Here is a 20,314-nt window from a genome sequence, read left to right as displayed (position 1 = left end):
AGTAGAAATACAGGGTGCTTTGAGAGTGTAGAAAAGAGAGAACCTGATGTAGTTTGGGGGGAGGTATTCTCAGCCACTGTAAATTGATCAACTCTTTAGGAGAACAACTGGCAAAATCTCAAATATCCACAACTTTTGTCTCAGTAATTCTACTCCTGGCAAAACACAATACTAGCAAAATACATAAATTTTAGCAAAATATAATACTGGGCAAATATAAACACACAATGATGTTTACTGAAGCATTATTTACAACAGGAAAAAAAGAAATAGTCCAAATGTCCATCAACAGGATAGTGACTAAATGAGGGTACATCCACAGAATTCAAATACCAGTTTTCTCATATTTTGACATCTAAGACACACACGGAATAGCTTTAACTCTGCCAATGGTGACGGAATAAAAGTTTTCTTCCTAATCATAAAAAAAATACATACACACCCTTTACTTGATAAATATGGTGTTTAACGTTTTAATCTTTCCTTTTAGGTTCTGTTCCTTCATTCAAAATACAGGTTATAAATAAATCTACTTTACATGTGCCTTGTACCAAAACCCATTTAAAGCGAACTGAAAAAGGCTTATAGTCCCATTATCATTATAGTCTCAAAGCTAGACTCAACCTACAACTACCCTTTCATTTGGAACTCTTGTTAAAATACCGAACTACAACTCCTTTAAATAAAAACAATCCCTAGGATAGGACATTAGGCTTCCTTTGCTGCTACTTATTATGACTAAGTTCTGTGCTTATACAACATCTTTCATTTAATTACCACATATCAAAGGCGTTTATATGTTTTTCTCATTATATCTTGATTCAATTTATTTAGGATACTGTCACACTCTTTTCCAGATGAAAATGAGAAAGAGAATTTGAGCAACTGACCTAAATGTCATAAAATAATATAGTAGGGGTGTTAGTCAGCAATAGAAAAACCCTAAGTCTCTTATATAGAGGCTGAATACCAGTCGTATACTATTTACCTCTAGGGTGAGCTATAAAGATTTGAAAGTCACCTTCAGCAATCATTCAAAGTGAGTCATGTCCCACTGCCTTACTATTACCTAGTAAGAACAGCCTCACATCTTATTATAGCCGTTTTACTATGGTGAAGCCAATAAAATGCTTGCCATTCAGCAAGAGAAACAAGTTCTGAAACATTTATTAATTTGTTCACAGCTGATGAACCTTTCCATTGCAACTTCTTTCCAGATCCTTTACTATTCTCTACAGTCAGAAAATTAGAAAAATACTTGAATTATAAGATGAATAGTTTATGAGTTCAGTTAGCACAACATAAGTCCAAATATTTATTAAGTGACCCTTCTGTTCCAGAAACCATGCTAAACACTATGAATATTAAAATGGAAAAGATACTGGCTGGTCCCCAAGAAATCCAGTTTCGTAGGGGAGACACAGCTCACAAATTATCATACTGAAATTCTACCTCCCCAATTTTGAATGAACACCAAAATCATCCAGAAAATAGAAACAATTATGGCTATGAATTACTGTTTTAATTCAGTACATTATCTTCCCACCCTTCTCCCCTAGAAACTTATCAATATTTCTAAACACCATTCCCTAAAAGGAAGCAGGGCTCTTTGTAGAAATAGCTGATTCCAGGTATGGAGTATGAAATGAACAAGATGAATCTGGGACATCTTATTGTGCCCAGAAATCAAAGCAGTGCCCAAAGACTAATGGGATCATGCCAAATGGACAATAGGAATGAACCTGAAGGAGCTCAATTTGGTATAATTTAACAAAAAATATAATGAGAGTAATGAATTACAAAACATTAATTAAAACACTTATTGGTACTAAAAGAAGAATAAGAGAACAAGGTAGATAAAGCTCTTCTTTACAGAATAATACTGTTAATAAATGTAAAGGAAATGACGGAATTGGGGGGGGATCGCTATTTTGTAAACCTTAACATATTCACTAAAACTATTGAGTAAAAGGTTGTTGGGGAAGAGGACATTCACATGATATCAGAGTTTCACCCCACAGACAATTTATCAATTACAAAAAGGAAGACAAAAGTGATCACACTTACTATGACCACCTGGTGGACAATGTGACATTGTATACCTCCTCAGGTGATGCAATAAGAGACACACAGCATCACTTATGTAGCCCTCTTGCCAAAACTCTTTGAAATTAATCATGAGATAGAATTAGACAAATTCAGAATGTGAGACACTCTATTGGACAACTTGCCTGTTAATAGAAAATTCACTTTCATAAAAAGCAAAACTAATTTTTTTTAAAAAGCACAAGGCACAGACTTGGGCATTGGGGGAGGCGGACTAGAAGTACTTTTCTCTATTCTTCCTACTAATTACAGCTAAAATCCCTGGACATTAGATATAAAATAAATATAAGGAAATGGAGAGAAGAAAACAGACTGTTTAGGGAATTCAGCACCCAACACAGAGGTAAGTTCCTTGAATTTTCTTTTTGCCTCATATATTAGACTTGGAGCTAAAGAAACAGGTAACCTGGAAACACTGAAGGGTACAGACATAAAAGCCCCAAGAAAAGCCTGCTCTCTAGCCAAAAGACCAGTAAAGGGGCAGTCTAACAAGACAAAACATTTAGACAATAAATGCTGTACCCCAGCCAGAAGAAATAACAATGAACATAAAACAACAGAAATTAAAAGAACAGAGCTTCAGAGACCTGTGAGACTATAATAAAACATCTAACACTCATGTCACCAGTGTTCAGGAAAGAGACAAAGAGGGTGGGAGCAGAAAGAGTATTGAAAAATAATAACTGAAAACTTTCCAAGTTTGGCAAAAGACATAAATCTACAGATTGAAAAAGCTGAATCCCAAACTGAGAAGCCCAAAGAAATCCACATCAAGACATATCATAGTCAAACTTATTAAAGACTAAAAGACAAAGAAAAAATCTTGAAAGTGAGAGAAATGAAATTTACCTACCAGATAATATAATTCAAATAACAGCACATTCCTCATCAGTAACCATGGTGGCTGAAAGAAAAGAACTGTCATCCCAAAATCCTATATTCAGAGAAAACATCCTTGAGGAATCAAAGGGAAATCAAACATTTTCAGATAAAGGTTAAGTAAGAGAATTTGTTGATAGCAGACTTATCTCAAAAGAATGGTTAAAGTATGTTCTCTCAACAGAAAAGACATGATAAAAGAAGAAATCTAGGAACATCAGGAAAAAATAACAAAAATGTAACTACAGTAAAATTTCTGTCTTCTCTTAAGACTTCTTGGGCAGCTGTCCTGAATTGATTCAAAATGTTTACCTTTTATGATCATTTTGACCTTGGGGAAGAGCCAAAAGTCACACGGTGCCAGATCTAGTGAATAAGGTGGATGAGGACACACCGTAATGTTTTTATTTGACAGAAATTGCCATACCAGAAGTGATGTGTGACATGGAGCCTTTCCATTGTGATCACAAAATACAGTGAATGCTGCTGCCAAGTGTCGTCCAACGAAAAGGCAGGGATCTTCAATATGGGAAACAGCGCCTCGAACCTTAGTAACAATGTGTAACAAGTTTCAACTGTTCGGTGCAGTCAGTCGGGTGTGAGCTACGGTTGAGAGAAGGTGAGTTTTAAAGTGTGCCGTCAATCATCCTCCATCGTGACGATGCTCCGTGTCACTCATCGCTTCTGGTACATGGCAATTTCTGTCAAATAAAAACATTATGTCCTCATCCACCTTATTCACTGGATCTGGTACCAGGTGATTTCTGACTCTTCCCCAAAGTCAAAATGATTTGGGACATGGAGGTAGCCACGAAAGCGCAACTAAAGACACTCACGAAAGAGGACTTCCAGAACTGCTTCAGAAAGTGGCAAGAACAATGGGTAAGTGTGTTCGAAGCAAGGGGGAGTATTTTTAGGGGAATAAATGGCGATGTGTCTTTTACTGTAATAATTTTCCCCCTTCTTCCGCCTCACCCCCCAATCTAGTTCAAGCTGTTGTTTCTCAGTCTAGTTATGTAGGACACAGCTCCCTGACCCATGCTGGTATTATGAGCCTTGCGCTCTCCCCCGGCTGAGGCAGTCAGTCGCTGGTCGGCCGCTCACAGCAGCTCTTGCCAGCTGCCGGCCACTCATGCTGGCCACTGGCCACTCATGGCAGCACAGGGTAGCCCATGGCAGCACACAGCAGCTCATGGCAGCTCATGCCAACCTCTGGCGGCTCACGCCAACATCCAGCTTCTCACAGCGGCCCAGCTCCAGGGAGAGCTGTTGTTTACAATCTTAGCTATAGAGGTGTAGCTCACTGACCTATGTGGGAATCAAACCAGTGACCTTAGCATTAGGAGCACGGGGCTCCAACCACCTGAGCCACCAGGCTGGCCCCCAATTTTTTAAATTTAAGCATTCACCTTATTATTTGATCACACTTTGTATATATAGTCATGGGATATGAAGTACAGCATAGGGACTATAGTCAGGGTATCCTGGTGGCTGTGTGCAGTGTCAGATGGGTGGTGGACTACTTGGGGTTGTCACTTTGTGAGGTGTGTAGGTGCCTGGTCATTGTGTTGTTTTGTACACCTGAAACTAATAATAATAAAAAATTATAATGAATACAGGAGAGTGAGACTCTCCTATGAGCAATGGTAACAAAGAAATACACCTGAAAGTAATGAATATATTTTTGTTTGATGTATTCTTGTTTGTCAAGTTAAAAGAGAATAGAGTATCTGTGTCTGCAAGTATCTGGTTATTCCATAACATGAGACGGATAGTGACCTATATCTAAATTGACATAAAAAGGTGTAGAAGGTTTGTAGAAAGGGATTTTTTTATTTGCTTTGAGTCTGAAAGATGCAATAAAATGTATTAAATTTTTCCTCAAAAAAGATCCAAATAAATGGGAAAGCAACCTATGTCCATGGATTGGAACACTTAATATTGTTAAGATGGCAATACTCTCCAAATTGATCTACAGATTCAATATAATCCCTATCAAAATTCCAGGTGATTTCTTTGTTGAAATTGACAAGCTGATTCTAAAATTCATATACAATTGCAAGGGCCCAGGACTGCCAAAACAATCTCGAAAATAAGAACAAAAACTCACACTTCCCATTTTCAAAACTGACTACGTAGCAACACTAATCAAGACAGTATGGTACTAGCACAAGGACAGATCAATGAAATAGAATTGCGAGTCCAGAAATAAACCTAAACCTCCAGGGTAAATTGATTTTCAAAACGGGTGCCAAGACCATTCAACAAGAAAAGAATAGTCTTTTTAACAAATGGTGTTGAGACAACCAGATAGACACATGTAAAAGATAAAGCTGGACAGTTACCACACACCATACACAAAAATTAATTCAAAATGGATCAAAGATTTAAATGTAAGAGCTAAAACTATAAAACTCTTAAAAGAAAATATAGGGGTAAATCCTAAAAACCTTAGATTTGGTAAAGAACTCTTAACAAAAGCACAACAAAAATAGATAAATTGGACTACATCAGAATTAAAAACTTTTCTGCTTAAAAGAATGCCATCAAGAAAGTGAAAAGACAACCTTCAGAATGGGGGAAACTACTTGCAAATCGTATATCTATAAGGGTTTAATATCCAGATTATATAAACAACTCCTACAAAAAAAACCCACTTAAAAATGGGCAAAGAACTTGAATATCTTTGTCTAAAAAAGATATAAAAATGGCCAATAAGGACATGAAAAGGTGTTTAATATCACTTGTCATCAGGGAAATATAAATCAAAACCACAAAGAGATTCCATGGTACACCCACCAGGATGGCTAGAACAAAAAAGTCAGATAACAAGTGGTGACGAGGATGTGGAAAAATCAGAACCCTCATTTACTGCTGGTGGGAATGTAAAATGATGCAGCCCTTTAGAAAACAGTCTGCTAGTTTTTCAAATGATTAAACACAATTCCACTGCTAGGTATATACCCAAGAGAAATGAAAATGTGTCCATATAAAAACTTGTACATGGGCCTTTATAGCAGCATTATTCATAATAGCAAAGGTAGTAACAACCCAAATGCACATAAACTGATGAATAGATACAAAAACATGTGGTATATTCATAAATTAGAATATTATTTGTCCATTAAAGGGAATGATGTACTGCTACATGCTACCACACGGATGAACCTTGAAAACCTTATGCAAAGGGAGGGAAGTCAGTTACAAAGGACCATATATTGTATGATCCCACCCATATGGCATGTCTAGAATGGGGAAATCTGTAGAGACAGAATGTAGCCTAGTGGCTGCTTAGGGCTGGGCAGTCAGGGGACTGGGAGTACATTAGTTTGCTAGTACACAAACTAGATGGCTTAACAATAACAAAGCACCATAAACTGGGCAGCTTAAACAATAAAAATTTATTTTCTCACAGCTCTGAAAGCCAGAAGTCTGAGATCAAGGTGTCAGCAGGGTTGGTTCCTTATGAGAGCCATGAGGGAAGGATCTGTTCCAGGCGTCTTCCCTTGGCTTGTAGATGGCTGTATTCTCCCTGTGTCTTCACATCATCTTCCCTGTGTGTGTGTGTGTGTCCAGATTTCTTCCTCTTATAAGGACACCAGTCATATTGAACTAGGGTCCTTCCTAATGAACTTATTTTAACTTAAGTACCTCTGTAAAGACCCTCTCTCCAAATACGGTTATATTCTGAGTTCAACATGGATTTGGGAGGTTAGGACTTCAACATGAATTTTTTGTGGGGACACAATTCTGTCCATAACAGGGAGATAGGGATTGGGTTGCTAAAGGGTACAGGATTTCTTTTAGAGGTGTTAAAAAATGTTTGTAAGTTAACTGTGGTGTTGGTTTTACATATCTGTGAATATATTATACTAAAAACCACTGAATTGTACTTTTTCCATAGGTGACCTGCATGGTACATGAATTATATCTCAATAAAGCTGTTATTCTTTTTTAAGTTAAGGGGACATGCAGTACAGTGAGGGATACTTTGTTCATCATAGGGCAGGAACTGGAATGAATAGGAAAAAGTCCACTGAGGATATGATGGGAGCCTGGGTTTGGCCTCCCCATTGGGACACACAGAACACTGCAGTTGCTGGTCTCCAGGAAGAGAATGTTGCCTCTCTTATGCCAGCAAGGGGAAAAGGAAGAAACCCCCCAAAGAGAAAAGAATCTGGGAAGGTTACCAAATAAAATCCACCCACATCACAAATCGTGTCAGTAGTTAATCCTGAGAGGAGCTAACAATGCATCCTCCACTAAGGGAAAGCAGAACAAATTAACCTTCACTTACCATCCTTGCTCCTTCCCTTCCACACTCAGAACAGAGCTTCTGGTTTAAGGCCAGTCCTGCTCCTACTTTCCCCACCCTCCACTCCACTTAAATTATTTCCTCTCCTTTCTACTGGTTCCTTTCCATTCTCTCTGACCCATTCCAGTCCTGTAGAATCTTCTTCTTATTCCTCCTTTTAAAGGTTACGGTTCCCCAGGAATCTAGGCTCAGTTCTCTTCTCCACCTACCTCTTCCCAGGCAATCTCACCCACTCTCATGGTTTCGACTTCCAAGAACAGACTCAGATTCCCAAATCTGTATCTACGTTAAACCAGAGACCTAGATTTCCAATTGTATAACAGATCCATCCATGTGGATACCACACCTAAAATGGATCATTTTCTCCAGACTCTGTCTTAGTTTGGGTTCCCCCAAACTTATCCCCTTAAGATACAGATTTGACAGCAAACTATTTATTTGGGAGGTGACACCAAAAACCTCGGGTAGAGTGAGAAGATGAGACAGGAAATGAAAGGCAGCCGATAAAGTGTGCTTCATCAAGCAAGTCACCACTGTGGGTACCTGAAGCTTAATAACCCACTGGGGAAGGCAGGGACCCTGCACCTAAAATCTGTGACTCAGCATTCTCCCACTGGAGCATTGACGTGGGGCAGTCACTCGCTAATGCCATTATCCTAGTTGAGGGGTTCTGGGAGCTGGGAGGGTGTTACTTCCCTGGGACTTCAACTCGGTTCTGGGTTGTAAAATGGGCATCATGTTGGTTCCATAAACAAACCAAGGCCTTGGGCAAAGAAATGAAGGTGCTGACAGTTGGAGGTCAGGCGAGCATTCACAGAAGTAGTGAGGGGAAGGGCATATGGGCAAGGTAGCTACACTTCTGCTATCCATCCAAACCTGGAGTTCCTCTTGGATTCCCTATTCCAGTGGATATCATCCAAGCCAGAGAAATATGGTGTCAAAACCAGCTCTTTCCCTCTTTCTTCTCTTTCACCCCAATAGCCAGGACTTGGGATTCTATACCCTTTCTTGTCAGCACCACTACCAAAGCCTTGGCCTCACGCATCATCTCAGTTCCTAACTGGCTTCCCTACATTCAGCTTTGTTCACCTCTTGCTTATCCTCTAAAAAGCTGTCAATGTAAACGTTCTAAAATGGAGATCCATTTACACATCATGTTAAAAATACTTCAATGGTTTGCATGAGGTACCTGGAATAGTCAAACTCATAGAAACAGAAAGTAAAAGGGTGGTTGCCATGGAGAGAGGGGTGGGGAGTTAGTGTTGACCAGGTACAGAGTTTCAGTTTGGGAAGATAAAAAAGTTCTGGAAATGGATGGTGGAGATGGTTCACAATAATATGAATGTTCTTACTGACACTGAACAGTACACTGAACGTGGTCAGGATGGTAGGTCTCATGTTATGTATATTTTACCACAATAAAAAAATTTTAATACTTCAATGGTTCCCGCTGCATAAAGAATAGAGTCCAGGCATCTTAACATGACACTTGGCCCCTGTCCTCTAGCCCTTCCCATCCCTCCAGCTTCATTCCCTACATCTCAGCTTTGAGCTTCACCTCCCAGCATTTCCAACTACATGTAGCTTCCAGGACACATCTTGCTTTTCCATACCTGTTTGCCTTTGCACCTTCTGGGTTCTCTTCCTGGAGTGCCATTCCACCCTGCCTGTGAGCAATTTCTCCTCATTCCTCAAAACTCATTAATTCATTTGTTCAACAGTGATTTACTGGGTCTATGATTCCCACCTTAGGAAACAGAAAGTGGTAAGAAAGATAACGTGGGGACAAGTAACTTGAAGTATGTGTGTGCACAGGGTCCTTGGGAGGCATCTAAGAGGAGGGTCTCACCTCGCCTGGGAAAGTCAAGGGAGCCAAAGCTTAAATATCTCCTCTATAGGGAACCTCTGACAGTTAGTGTCTCTCTCCTGGATGCTACTTCTGAGCCTGGTATGTACTTTTAATTTTTGCACCTATAACACTATTTATCATCATTTTATAAGCTTCTGTATTATTCATGATTCTCTAGGTTGCAAGTGACATTAAACTGAACTAGCATAAAATCTGACATAAAAACTGGCTCAGGTGGTTGGAGCACTGTGCTCCTAACGCCAAGGTCACCGGTTCCATTCTCACGTGGGTCAGTGAGCTGCGCCTCCACAGCTAAGATTGTGAACAACAGCTCTCCCTGGAGCTGGGCTGCCGTGAGCAGCCAGAGGTTGGCGTGAGCTGCCGCTGGCTTCCGAGTGCTGCCATGAGCTGCTGTGACCAATGACTGGCGATCCACTGCCTCAGCCAGGGGTGGGGGGAACAAGGCTCATAACACCAGCATGGGCCAGGGAGCTGTGTCCTACACAACTAGACTGAGAGACAACGGCTTGAAGGGGGGGAAGGGAAGAATGGGGGAATAAAAAACTGAACTGGCATAAAATCAGACAAAAGAAAAGAGGGGAGGGACCACCAGCTTCCATAAACAAACCATGGAAAGCACAGAGATGGATGCAGCCTATGGAATAACTGGGTCTTGGAACACCCACTCTCTCTTTCGGCATGTTGCCTTCATTCTCTCAGGGAGTTATTATGCGTTCAGACAGCATCATTCGGTTCATTAGATTAATTCATTGCACAAATACCACAGTCCATCAATTCTAAGACATACATTTTTCTATCCCTGGAATCAGCATGCCTCCAGCAGTTGCTATTGGCTCCTCAATGTTTGCATGTGTGCAAATTCGGTCAGTTAAAGAATAAGTTGATAAATAAATAAATAAATAAATAAATAAGAGTATGTTCATCAAAAAGCATACTGACTTGACTTGCATTCCAGGTAGCCTCGATAACTGTACTCTGTAATATTTCAGCCTACAAACCAAGTAAGGACAATCAAAGGAGTCCTGGTTGTTTTATCAACACCTTCTGTTGATATCTTCAGTTAAGAACAAGGAAATGCCAGCATAAAATTTGAAGAATGGATGTCACAAGCTTAAAAAAAAAAGGAAAAAAGGAAAAGAAAAGAAAAAAGAATAAAAAATCCTGGCGGCAACCAACAAGCACTTTTACAACCAGCACATTACCAGTGTTCTTGATGGCAGAGGGGACATTATCTGTGAAAAATCAGACATAAATGACTTGGAGTCAAAAAGTGGTTCAAAAGGAAAACTCCAAATGAGAAGTTTTAGAAATATCTTAACTCATTTATTTCACTTTATATTTTCCTTTTCCAAAAATAGTATATAAATTTATGTCTAAATAAGTCTACAAGATCTTTTGATATGTCTAAAATTAAAAGTGTACATAATAAAAAGTACTGTGTCATAGTTCAATGGACAGCATTATTTTCTTTTTTAGTGAAACAAAATACATGTTTTAAAATTGATGGCATCTTAGGTTTTATGAAATAGTATTTATTGGGCACTGGGGACATACATTGTACAAAAGACAGACCAAGCTCCTGGGGGGTTCATACATCCTTATAACTCCAGAGAACAAAGGGGCTTCTCACTCTACTGGCTCCACTGCGAACAATCAAAGTGATTAGCCTAGTTTGGGCAATGTAATTACCCTTAGAAAAATCTTTGTGAACAGAGAGGGCGAAGTTGTATGATTGTCTCAATTTGAGTCATGGTCAATCCCTTTGCCCAAAGTGAAGACTACTTCCAGAAGATGGGAGGAAGGAACATTGAACAGACAAAGATTATGGTTGTCTTAAGGTCTGTTTATCCTATAAGACTTGGGCACACAGAAGTAGGGTTCTTGTCTCCTTGGGGCAGCGTCCAATCAGGAAAACAGAATTCAAGAGAAGTAGTTCAATAGAGGGAATTTAATATGGGAACTAATTATAAGGTTTTAGGAAGGGCTAAAAAGCCAAATGGGATGGATGGTGAGCCAACTCAGAGATTAGCAGCAGTGGGAAACTTCAAGTACGCTGAAGTCTGAAGGGATAATAAAAGAAGGAGATGGTATGGTCAGAGGCAAGTGTCACACAGCCAGAGCTGGAACCACCCCACAGACATTGTCCAGAACAGAAAACAGAGGACAAATCCCTGGCCTCTCCCTTCCTCTCACCTTCCAATCTCCCATTAGTGCCTCCCACTAGCCACCTTAGCCAGAGGCAGTTGACAAGGGAGCCTGCAAAATGAAGCTGGTAGGAATCGGCTCCCTCTCACATAGACAAGAGCAGGAGAAGGGTATGCAAGGAGTCTGAGGGTGAAGAGGCAAGTAACCTAATTTATCTCTGCATTTCCAGTCCCTAACCACAGTACCTGGCTCCGATAGAAGGAAATCAACTGAGAATTACAGATGAAATGCAAGAATAGATATATGAATAGTGTTACTGTGCTGGAGAGAAGAAAATAACTTATTCCACATCGAGGACACAAGAAAGGGTTCACAAAGGACATGATGAGTGAAAAGTTATATGAAGATTAAATAAGCATTTGCCAGAGAAATAAAAAGGTGAGAAAGCCAGGTAGGGAGACTGCACAAGTTGAAGGTAGGGCACATGAAAGCTTTTCAAAGGATGACAAGATTCAAAGTCAAATTCTATTAAGCACTGTTTCAGTATCTCTCAAGGTGATTATATAGCTTTCTTCTTTTATTTTTTTAACATAATGTATTAAACTAACATACATCCTAATACCAAACCATTCTTGAATTCCTAGAATAAAATTTATTTAGACAAAGTTTATTACTCTTTTAATTCTGCTGAATTAATTTTGCTATTTTATTTAGGATATTTGCCCACATACCACATGTAACCTTGGTCTATAGTTCACTTTTGTGGAGTTCCACTGTCTCTATCAGGGTTATTTTAATGTTATGAAATTACTTGTAGAGGTTCTATGTTTTCTTATTTTCTGACACATTTTAATAGCATGGGAGTTGCCACCATCAAGTTTTGATTATTTAAGCAGTCATGATTTTGTATGTGGGTTTTTTACTCAGTCTCTTTCTTGTCATTGCTGCTACCCACTTTTTGGCTGCTTACCATCCTACTGTACCTAGCCTGACTCCCCTGTTCCTTGCCACAACAAAACCCTAGTCTCTACTTTCCAGTTATATTGAGCTATCACCTCATGGATTTTGCAGATGAAATGGAGGCCCTTACCTCCTGTCCTGCCTAATTCCTCTCCTCCTTCATTTTAATATCTCCTTCTTATAGAAAGTCTTACTTGATATGCCCCACCCTAAACCCCAATACCCGACCCTGTGCTCACCCCATCCCTGACTGTTATCCTCACTTGTCTGTTCCAACCCAGACGTTAAGTTTAAAGAGTGATTTGGTGTCTTATCCATCACTATAATCTCGGCACTGGCACATAGTAGGTCTTGCTGTATAGAAATTAAGTGGCTGTTACAAGGCACCTGTGAGAACAGCCACGTAGGGTGAGAGTGAGCGGCAGCCGCCTTCCGGGACCAGGGTGATCTCTGGGGCCTGGGGTCCCACGGGACCTGCTGGCCAGCTCATCCCGTCTGCCGGCCCCCACACGCCAGCTGAGTCGCGTGGGGAGCTTTAGCTCGGCCCCGATCAGATGAAACTTTTATTTAGGAGTGGGACGAAAAGGAAAGTACAATAAGAATTTTTGACCCGGGAAGCAAAAGTGCTGCTCCGGGATTTTATAGGGAGTAAAAGGGGACGGGAGCAGCGAGCGCACGGGTAATGAGTGATAACAATTTTTCCAAACCCTCATTGAGTGCCAGGTACTGTGCTGAGCACCTTGTGTGCCTCTCGTTTACTCCCACAGTGACCCGATGAGGTTCCCATCCTGTATTCCCCTGAGATGACCTTTCATCTTTCCAGGCTATTCTATTGGTTGAATTGACCAAAGCAATGATTATGAAGAAGCCTAGTCCCCTGTTCGTTGGGCAGGAATTACACACTGCTGCACCAGGCCCTAGACACGTGACACAGATTTTATGGAAAGAACTCTTCTTATGTCCATGGGAGCTTGGATTCAAATGGAAAACCAGCAAGTACAGTCTACTGACAGAAAGTGATGTCACAAAACTTCACCGATAGCCACACTGAAATTTGCCACGTTGATGCTCATGCCACTCTGGGTGATGGTGTGGTGGTCCAGGGGATAGGGTTGCTCTCTGATAACAACCAGGCTTTGAGGAGATCCATGCATTCATTCTTGCTCCTGGGGGCTCTATTGCAAGTAAGTTCTATGTTCACAATATCTTCAGATACCAAGCTGAGGTCTTTTGTCTTTGTCACTGAGCCTCAGGAGGAATCTGAAGAAGTGGAGGACCTGAAGAAAGACAGCGGACACCTGAGGTGGTACCTGATGATTCTGGAACTTTCTATGATCAGACTGTCAGCAATGACTTGGAAGAACATTTAGAAAAAATTGTTGCTGATCCTGAACCCGAACTGGAGCAAGAACCTGTATCTGAAATCCAAGAGGAAAAGTCTGAGCCAGTATTGGAAGAGTACTGGCTCCTGAGGATGCTCAGACGAGTTCTTCTCCAGCACCTAGACAGCTCAGACAGTGCAGGAAGACTTGACGACATTTTCCTGGGCATCTGTGACCAGTAAGAACCTTCCACCCAGCGGAGCTGTTCCAGTTACTGGGATACTACCTCATGCTGTTCAAGTACCAGCCTCACAGCCTCACCCGGAGTCTGAGCCTGAATCTCAGATTCCACCACAGAGGCCTCAGAGGGATCAAAGAGTGCGAGAACAATGAATAAGTATTCCTCCTCAGAGGGGACCTAGACCAATCCGTGAGGCTGGTGAGCAAGCTGATGCCGAACCCTGAAGAACTGTGACACCCTGACAGTCACCATCTCTTACTGGCAATCTACCTCATGAGGGGGACAAGGCAGAGCTTAAAGATTTCTTTCAGAAATATGGGAATGGGGTTGAGCTGAGCATTAACAGTGGTGGGAAATTACCCAATTTTGGTTTTGTTGTGTTTGATGATTCTGAGCCTGTTCAGAAGGTCCTTAGCAACAGGCCCCTCATGTTCAGAGGTGAGGTCCGTCTGAATGTGGAAGAGAAGACTCCAGCTACCTGGGGAAGGGGACCAGCGAGATAAGCGCTTGCAGGGACCCAGAGGCCCTCAAGGTGGGCTGGGTAGTGGAATGAGAGGCCCTCTCCTCGAAGGCATGGTACAGAAACCAGGATTTGGAGTGGGAAGGGGGATTGCTCCAAGGCAGTGAATTGCTCTTCACTGATCTTCATGCAGCAGTACAAACCCCCACTCCTGCAAAATGGTGAATTTCTTCAACCATCTTTTGGTATCTTGCAGTATGACCCCATTCTCTTATAAACTGCTTAAGTTCGCACAATTTCACTTTTTGTGTTAATGGTGTGTTTTCTCTCCCACTGTCTTCCTTCTCACCTTTTAGTCCTTTAATTCCAACTTTGTGGACTGATATTTTAGGAAAAATGGATTTTTAAAGAAGAAAGAAAAAGACTGAATTTCCTTGCTTTACTTTGCATATACAGACTAGATTTTTTTAAACAGCCATTCTCTCTCCCATCTCCCCCCAAAATAATAACATTGCATCTTAGAAACAAGAGGAGAAAGAAAAACTTAAGTCAGACAACTATTGCCTGTGAACCAAATCCAGATCAAAGGAACGGCCCACGTTCACATACATATTATCTATGGCTGCTTTCAAGCTGAAGGGGTCAAGGTGAGTAGCAGTGAGAGCCCTGAATATTCACTGTCTAAAATATTCACTGTCTGGCTCTTCATAGGAAAAGTTTTCAGAGCCCTGGGTTAGAGTTTTCGTTCATACACAGATTCCAGTAAGGCAAGGACTTTTCTGTGCATCAAAATAAGAGACAATCCAGACAAGGTTTGGCACGTTCCGTCAGTCTGTTTTCTATTACTATATTGACATTCATTTGATGTCATGAGATACAGCAACCACTACTGTGCTCTCAATTCCAAGTCCACTTCACCCCATAATCACGCTAATTTAATAGCTTTATGAATATTATCACCATGCTTGGTTATTTCAATACACATATTCACATACAGCAGGGGCTGGTCATCAAGTCAAATAACTACAGGGACCAGGAGGTCAAGAGAATGAGTGAGGCTCTCACCAACACTGAAACACCTTCCACTTTCCCAACAGAGGCGAGATAGCAGGATTTTTATGTGAAATGTCTTGATTATTAAAATGCTGTAAATCAACATATTGAAAGATAAAACTAAATAAGTTTTTAGAAAAATGTAGTACTTATATTGTGATCTGGGGGCCGACTGGTTGTTTTGATTATAGAACTAAGGATTTCTGTTCAACAAAGATACCAACAACAAAGTTAACAGATACATAACATGTCGGGAGACACTATTTGCATTGTCTAAAAATCAACAAGTGGCTAATATCTAAAATATTCTAGTCGGAAATCCCAATTGAAAAATGGGGAAAAGACATGAACAGGCAATTTATGGTAAAGAAAACTCAAAAAAAAAAGTGTCTAAAAAGATAGTCTTAAACTCAATAGTAATCAAAGAAACACAAGTAAGAAGAGTGATACTGCCCAAAATGAGAAAAAACACCAAGTGTTTGCAGAGATAAGAGTCTTTGGAATCCTGTGCACAGCTGGGGAAATGTGGGGTGATGCAGATGCTCTGAAGAGCAATCTGGGGGGTACTTGGTTCTAGGAAGGATAGGCACACACTATGACCAGACTAAATCCCAAAGAGATTCTGAAGTCCATGTGGGGACGTATACGAGTTTCATTCAGCATTGTTTGTAGTCTGGGTGTAGGAATCAATGTGGGTGTCCATCACCAGGAGAACAAATAGGCAAGATGTGGTGGATACACAGACCAGATAGTCACATAGCAACAGGGATGGGCCATAAACCATGGTGGTGAGTGATAACACTAAGGCCTCTAATATGACATTTATGTAAATTAAAAATACATATTTTTATGATGTACGGGGGACATGAAATACAGTATGAAGAATATAATCAACAATGTTGTAAAGATTATGTAAGGTGCCAGATGGGCACTGGACTTATCAAGGGGATCACTTCATAGACTGTGTAGATGCCTGACCACTGCACTGTACACCTGAAGCTGAAGTACAATAATACTGTATGTCAACTATAAGTAAATATATATATGTGTGTGTGTGTATACATACACACACACACATATGTATATATATATGATCATGGGAGGTGGAGTACAGCATAAGGAAGATAGTCAATGATATTGTAACAGCTACATACGATGTCAGAGGGGTAGTAGCTTTGGTGGAGGGGGATATCACTTTGTGAAGGGTGTAAATGTCTAACTATTATGTTGCTTTGCACACCTGAAACTGATTAAAAAAGATACATGCACACAAAATAGTACACATACAACAAAGTATACATACAACAAAAAGGGTAGATATTAAACACATTAGAATAGCTGGCTATGGGGGGAAGAGAATAAGAGTGGGGTACACAGAATAAAAAGGAATGAATAAAATAACCAACAAATACATGAACAAGTAAACAAAAAAAGAGAGGGGCTTGCATGGTCCAATAATGATAAAGTCCTAAGAATGGGAATAGGACTAATTCAATTCCCCACACGAGAGGTATAAAAACATGGAGAGATGGAAGAAACAGATCTACAACAAGACACAGCTCCTTAGAGTTAGATAGAAAAGATGGTTTGACAATCTAAGCCCACATGCAGGTTCAATGACTTCAAAAAGCCTTTCAAACTAAAACACTTAATTATACCATCTGCTGCTTGGGAAGACAGAACTCAAACAGACAACCCAAGCAGTTAATGCCAGCTTGGGCTTTACACAGCATCCTCAGCGCAGAACAAGAGACAGCTATGTGTTAAGCAAGGAGTAGAGTGAAGAGACTGCTTCCTGCTTTTCTGTAGCTGTTCTTTCAACAGGCATTAATTGGCACCAACTATAAGCATGTCACTCTGCTAGGGCAGTATAGGGTATTTAAGAATGACTTACTGTTCAGTCCTCGGGGAATTTTCAATCTTGCAGGAGATTAAAATCAGACAGACATAAAGTGAAGCAATAAAAACTATCTAATCCAGCCACAGAAGATAATTAACTGAAGCGATGCCCATGAGCAGAGCCATGGCCAGAGTTTGTGGAATAGAAACTAACATGAAGTGGAGCAGAATGGTTGTGTTGAAAAGGTGTAAAGTCAGCGGAAGACTGCTGTGTTTCATGATGAGCGGCCTATCTATCATCTTGAAGTGACTGAAGCCCACTTGTTGAGTGGTCCCCCCATGCTCTGCCACTGGTATCTCTTCAAGGCCGCTTGGCATGCACCATACTTTGGCTTCTTCCAAAGTCAGGAAACAGTTCTTTACCCACCATTTGCATCTTAATACTCAAAAATGCTGCTCTCTCCTGAGAGAGAACATAAAACACTCAATAATCTTGCAGAGAGAAGTCATTTCCAGGTATAGTATCCATCTTTTTCTGTGGAAAATAGGAAGGAAATTTTGCAGAAAAGAGTTAACATAGCAGACCTGAGACTGCTATTCTTTAAAAGGCCTGCTTGCCAGGCTGGCTCTTGGCTGGCATCTGGGAACTTAGATTTCAGGAGAGTTCCTAACATTTGCAGAACCTGTAAGAGAGGATCGCTGTGCCCCAACTATTTGTATAAACACTGTGGTTTATGCTGAACACCTGACTTCCTTCTGGGAGCCTGGTATTTTGGTACGTACTAGGCAAAGGATGCCTACATGACCAGCCCCCAGTAAAACCGTGGGGCCTGAGTTTCCAGTGAGCTTCCCTGGTAGACAACCTTTCACACAGGTTCTTGCAACTCGTTGCCAGGGGAATTTGCACATCCTGTGAAATTCCACTGGGAAAAGACTCTTGGAAACTTGAGCCTAGTGTCCTCTGGACTTGGCCCTATGAGCCTTTTCCCTTTGCTGATTTTGCTTTGTATCCTCCCACTATAATAAATCACAGCTCTGAGTATGACAATATGCTAAGTCCTATGAGACCTCCTGGCGATTCACCGAATCTGGGGGTTGTCTTGGGGATCCCCGACCCAGAAATAAATTCAAGATAAAAGATAATATTGGAGATTGGAACAAGATAATGAACTAAACACATACTTTTGCCTTCCAGGTGTCCTAAAAATCTTTGGAATGGCAGAAATATTATTTTTAAAACACTAAATCAGTAAGAGACTTGGTAAACAAGAGACAGTACCTCTAGCCAACCAGAACACCTAAGAAATTTCTGGAAGATACAGACTACATACTCAGAATCAGATTGCCTGAGCATACCCCAGCTTGATACAAGCTTCGGAAGAAATGCAATGGAAAATGGCAATGGGTTCCAGGCTCCAAATCAGCAAAGAGAAAGAGGGGCAGGGATGGAATGCGACAAAGTGATGAACCAGGGACCTGCAGTCAGAGTGGCCAGGGCTGTTGGAGCCTTTCCACAAACACCAAGCAGACCACCACAAACAACCCCTTATACTCCACTCAGCAGCTCCTCCCAAATTAACAGTCCCCAGAGGGGTCCTACAGCAAATAGGACACAGGAAAACAGGAATTCTCACTCAAACACTAGCACACAAAGGAAGAATCTCAAAGTTTTTTTTTTTTCTTTTCAATTTTATTGGGGAACAGTGTGTTTCTCCAGGGCCCATCAGCTCCAAGTCATTGTCCTTCAATCTAGTTGTGGAGGGTGCAGCTCAGCTCCAAGTCCAGTCGCCGTTTTCAATCTTTAGTTGCAGGGGGCGCAGCCCACCAGCCCATATGGGAATTGAACCAGCAACCTTGTTGTTGAGAGCTCACGCTCTAACCAACTGAGCCATCCGGCCACCCTTCTGGAAGCTTAGCGGCAGCTCATTGTCTTCAACCTAGTTGTGGAGGGCGCAGCTCACTGGCCCATGTGGGAATAGAACCGGCAACCCTATTGTTCAGAGCTCATGCTCTAACCAACTGAGCCATCCAGCCGCCCCAGAATCTCTGAGTTTTCATTCAACATCATGAAAGGGGAACACCAAATCAACAGGAGAATATATATATGTATCTCCAAGGAAAGAGAGGTAATAGGGCACATAGAAGAAATTATTAGATATCCCTGGGAAGATTTGAGGGGACACTCCACCTATGAAAAGCAAGCAGCTAACTGATAGGTAAATAGGAAAGGGATGGTGGGGAGACCTTTCACTTATATCTTTTGAACACAGTATGAGTTTTGAACACTGAGTATCTTATTCCAAAAATTAAATTTAAAAAGTGGAGACCTTGAAATTAAATATATGACAATCAACATTGAAAAACACTCAATAGATGGGCTAAAGAGTTGACTGGATAAAGCCAAACACGAGATTAGTGAATTGGCAAATCAAACCAAAGAATCTCCCAGAATGCAGTCCATAAAGAGACATAACATTTTAAAGAAATGTCAAGACACATGAAATATAAATTGAGAAATTCTAATACCTATTTAACGATAATTCCAGAAGCAGAAAGTAAAGAGAATGGAGGCAAGAAAATACTCAAAGAGAAACTACCCCCGTGCCAAAGATGTGTATTAATCTTTAGAATGAAAGGGACCACTAAGCACTGGGTGGGAAGAACAAAAAATATCTACCCCAAGAAGAATTGTGAGATTTTAGAACACCTAGGAAAAGGAAAAAATTATAAAGTTTCTGGGGAGAAAAAAAGGTTAACTACAAAGAAAAGGGAACCAGACTGCACGGACTTCTCATCAACCACACTAGGTATCAGCAGTTAATGGAGAATGATCTTCAAAATTCAGAGGCTTTAAACCTAGAATCCCATACCCAGCAAAGAGAGTATACATGTGGAAAGGCAAAATTTAAACAAAGGTGTGCGGGGAATCAATTAAAAATTTCTGATTCTAAGTGCCCTATTTTGTCATTTGGTAGCTTTTTAGATATTTTAGGCAAAATGACCAAGGTGTATTTCTCCAAATAAATTCAGGTGAGATAATATTGCCGAAGTCAAATAATTATATCCTAAAGACAAGTTTATACAATACTAAATTCATATACCAATTTGGAGCATGAAACTTAAA

General features: G+C 40.7%; 1 protein-coding gene and 1 pseudogene across 4 annotated transcripts in view; one reads left to right on the top strand and one right to left on the bottom strand.

Annotated features, from left to right (window-relative positions):
- Nucleotides 1-20,314, bottom strand: part of SPECC1 (sperm antigen with calponin homology and coiled-coil domains 1) — a 241,634-nt gene that overhangs the window by 214,447 nt on the left and 6,873 nt on the right. The gene's annotated exons all lie outside the window — the stretch shown is intronic.
- Nucleotides 13,129-14,465, top strand: LOC109461301 (ras GTPase-activating protein-binding protein 1; annotated as a pseudogene).

The sequence above is a fragment of the Rhinolophus sinicus genome, linkage group LG15, assembly GCF_036562045.2.
Source record: "Rhinolophus sinicus isolate RSC01 linkage group LG15, ASM3656204v1, whole genome shotgun sequence".
Taxonomy (NCBI): domain Eukaryota; kingdom Metazoa; phylum Chordata; class Mammalia; order Chiroptera; family Rhinolophidae; genus Rhinolophus; species Rhinolophus sinicus.
The sequence above is the reverse complement of the archived record's forward strand: the minus strand, read 5'-3'. Positions and strand labels throughout refer to the sequence as shown.